Here is a 4,408-nt window from a genome sequence, read left to right as displayed (position 1 = left end):
TAAAAATATTTTCCATCAGGGATGACGTATATTTAATCTTTTATTGCAAAATCTCATGTTCCTTAATGTCAGGTTAGAAGGATGTGGAAAAAAAAGCCTAATGACTAATATAAGTAAGCTTATTTTCCTGAAATTTGCCACTGTGGGAGTATAACATGCATAAATTGGAAGAATTGTTAACCACTGTTTATCTGTGTCCTTTCTGAGTGGGGTTAAATCAGCTGGTTGTTAAAATCTATATCCTATCCTAGCTCCCACTGTACCCTACAGCAGGATTAGCAAAACTGAAGAATTCTGCAAACACAAGGCCAGGAGTGTTTTACTCCCAAATGCAGAGATTTACAGACTAATCAATAATAAAATGTGTTGGGCAAACTTAGAAAGTCACCTGTTTACTTTGTGGTTTGGAAGAATCCTTGAATTCTAACCAGTTACCCTCATTCCATCTAATCTTAAGACATACAGTCAGACTTGGTAGCAAGATTTCAGAGATTCAGATGTATTAACTCTTCAAGCTATGCTGCTGTCAAAAGGCAGCAGAGCTTTTCTTATATATACTCTGCAAGTCTGATGTTCAAAGATGCCAAGAAATGGCTTTATCAGCAGATATTATACACAATGAGCCTCAGTGAGCCATACTTGAACACAGCACTTTTCAAAGGTTTGTGACTTGGGGGAGCATAGGAAAAAGCTAAGGAATAATAATATCTCTTGTTTTGTAAGTCCCAAGGGATTTACAATAGTGTGGGCCAAAACTTACACTGGATTGTTTCTTATGAACCACTACAAACAAAACAAATTGAATTTAAATTACCTATTTGTCCAAACACTTAAACCCCCTTCATCTGAATGGAAAGCAACAGGTAAAAAACATTTCAGAGCTCACAGGTGCTCTGAGACTGTATTCTACAAAATGCAGAAAAAGAAGAGTGAATTGCAAATTGAGCAAAATAAAAGAGAAACAAAGCATAAAAATCCTGTAATCACTCACACAGGCAAGATAAGTGATCTCATTAAGCTGGATTCTAACTGAAACATTAATATGGAAAAACCTCTTCAAACTCCAGTTTAAGTTGGGAAAGATTAGCAATCCATTTTAAAAATCAATGCTTTGAGTTCTTGTTTTTTGTATGTATCTAATAATTTTTTTTTTTAAATAAGGGGGGCAGAGACAAGAGGAAGTGAGCAGGAGTGTTGTTAGGGCAACTGGAAACAAAGTAGGAGGTAGAGACGAAGGTTAGAGAGAATGGTGGAGACTGGAATGGAGTGAGAAGTCACAGCTCATAGAGAAGAGAGATGTGCCCAAACCAAGGAAGGGAATGTTGTGGGAAAAGGGCCTTCAACAGGGAAATGTCATATAAGAGAAATACACCCATTTGAATAAATGGAAAACTTACCAGAAACGAGTCATTTCCTTCTGCATTTTTCACATGGCACTGACCATAACTTTTATTTAGTGGAACTCCTTAGGTGACCACCATCAGTGCTTCTAAACACTGCTAACTCCCTTGAGAGGTCTCCTCCAAGTCCTTAAATACTTAAGAGGTCTTGGGTTTTTGAGTTTGGGCTAGGGGGGTAGAGAATCCATTCACAAGCTCGTAAGAGAAATCACTATATACATCTTTATAAGCTGCAGATTTTTTTTTTTTCTGTTGATACAGTTCTGTATGCAGCAGACACAGAAGTCAATCTTTCAGTAACATCCTAAGAGACATTTTTATGAAATTTAGAGCAGGAAGTAGGTAATCTTGCATCAGGTACACCTTCTGACAAGGATATATTAATGCTTATATTTCCATGAAAGGATCTTGCCATGCTGTTAGGAAAACTAGCATTGTTATCCACAGATAAAAATAATAGAAGCAAAAACGGTAGCATGTCTTTTCAAGGTCAGTGAATCAGTGAAATAGCAATCTGTTGTATTACTCATAAAATCATACTTGTCTTTTTCTGCCTGGAGAATTCTTTTCCTCCTTTCTCCTCCCAATTCATTTTTTCTCCCTATTTTTCTCTCTTGCTTTTTTTCAGCTTATTTTTCCTCACTTAACCTATAACTTTCTCTAATGCTAAAAAAGGGACAAAAGTCAAAAGCCTACAGTAGCCAGCATAGTCAGACTCTTGTCTTTTACTGCCTTTTTACTGTCCAGTACTGCCTTTTAATTTGCGGGAGAGAACAGGGGAGATTATTTCATGCTGTATATATTGCTGACATGTGGAATCAGGAAAAACAGTTACACTTCTGACTTCCTTCGGGAGTGGCTCCCTCAGCCAAGATAAAATTCCCTTAATGAAGCAGCCATGCAGTACCAGGGCAGCCCAGCAGCCTTTGTTGTGATATTCAAATGCTGTATGCATGGCAGTATTTTTCACCAGCTCTACTTGTAATCTTGTTACATTTATAGGTGTGTTGAATTTTCAGGTTTTAAATCATCACGATAAAAAACAGCTCAATCTTTCTCATTTATTTGCAAAAGTCCTATTTTAAATGTAAATGTCCTAGATTTAGGTTTTTTAACTAAAGAAGGAGGTATGATGTAGAAGATACAACAATTAAAACTATGTACAATACACTTTCACGTCTCTGAATGTTTGTTTATTCTTTCAGCTGTTCCCACTTTAAATTCCCCAAAAGAAGACAGGAAGTACATGAAAGGCTTGGGCTATTCTGCCTTTCACATCTTTAAAATGTAGTGCTGTTCTCAGGGTAAGCTTTGTTGCTGTCTGGTAAATATTCATAAAAGTCAATGAATGCAATTCAGCAGAGTTCTGTAATCTCACAAAATAAGTACTTCTACAAAACCCCATCAGCTCTGCTAAAATTGCCTTTACTTTTATACAGTTTTCTCATCTTAAAAAAAAAAAAATCAATACTAAGAGTTAAGCATTATATTGTTATATATTACAGGCACAGAATTATTAGAAACTCTTCTTGGATTGTGGCTTTTTAGTCTGTGATAAGAGTAATGTTGCAGAAGCTGACAGATGTTGAAGCAGCACCAAAAAATTAAGGAGCAGTGTAGGGTTCCGTAAGGACCGTGGGTCTGTGCTGTGCCTCAGGGAGAGGTAAATGATGTAAAGGGCTGTCTGGTTTAGGTGGGATGGGTATCATTTGCATAAAGTGAACTTAAGCAAGATACAGATATTTGAATTCAACTAAAAGATATTGTAGATATTGTCAAGATAATCTTCCTTGAAGTCTTTCTTTTAAAGCACCAAGAGAAAGTAAACCATGAATGTAACTAAGGATAGTAGTGATCCTGACATTGAGTCTCAGAGTTGAGCTGCAGTGATTTAGCCTGTGCACGTCTGATCACTTTGAAAAACAGTTTTCCCAGTGGCGTGTTGTTGTCCACCTGTCCCACCAGCTCTTGTTGTCATCAGATCAAGGATTTTTGTCAGGCTGTATCTTCGTACCTGCATCAATTACGAGTTTGGCATTTGAATCACTTTGTTTTCCAGGCCTGTTTAACAGCAGAGATATTCAAAGGGTGAAATGCATTTGCAGACAGGATGAAATTACGGAACAGGAGAGCAAGTTGTAGTGCTGTTCAGTAAATGACCACAGAAGTACACTTGACAAAAGCATTACTACTGATGCTTCTCCTCCAGTTCAGTAAGGGCGCAAAAAAGAGTATTTTGAGTTGGAGTATTTTGGGGAGTGGTCACAAAGGTGAGTGTTATTTTCTAGCCCTCTCTAGCAGACCCCAAATTGTATCCCCAAGGTCATCCCAGACCCACAGCTGTTCTCAAACCAGCCTGTGTACTCGAGAGTCTTTTGGAAACCTTGGGAAGACTCTTTGAATTGAAGTAAGGACTTCTACTTTACGTTGACAGCTGTAAAGTCTAAACTATGTTTTGACGCCCATCAAGTATGGCCTGGTAAGCCAGACACAGGTGACTGCCTCCCTGGGCATTTTTGTATTTTTCCCACAGAGGCCAGGTGAAATGCATGACCGTATTTTCCTCCCTGTTTCACGCCCTAGTTGGGAGGATAAAAACCCAGGTGGGATTTACTTTCTGCCTTCTGAGGTGCTGGGAAATTGGTAGACGGAGGTTCCTGGGCTGCCTCAGGGCATTAAAGCGCGGTTCCGAAGGGTGCTACCGACGCTCTCCTCAGAGCTGCCATCCCGGCGCTGTTGCTGCGCGGAGGCTGCCGGTGCCACGGTACCTGAGGGGAGGGGAGCGCAGAGCAGCCGGGCCGCCCGAGACCCGCTGGGGCATCGGCACAAGCGGCCGGGGCTCCGGGCACCGCAGCGGCCGCGAGCTCCTCGCTCCGGGAGGTGCGGGTGGACCGGCAGCCCCAGGGCCTCGAGGTGGGGAGGCGCTGGGCAGTGGTGGCGGCAGAAGCGTCCCCAGCCGCCTCGTCGCAGGGATCCCGTCAGAGTACTGGGGGCCCCCGAGGAGAGTA

The sequence above is a fragment of the Corvus moneduloides genome, chromosome 7 (assembly GCF_009650955.1).
Source record: "Corvus moneduloides isolate bCorMon1 chromosome 7, bCorMon1.pri, whole genome shotgun sequence".
NCBI classification, from domain to species: domain Eukaryota; kingdom Metazoa; phylum Chordata; class Aves; order Passeriformes; family Corvidae; genus Corvus; species Corvus moneduloides.
Note: the sequence above shows the minus strand (reverse complement) of the source record.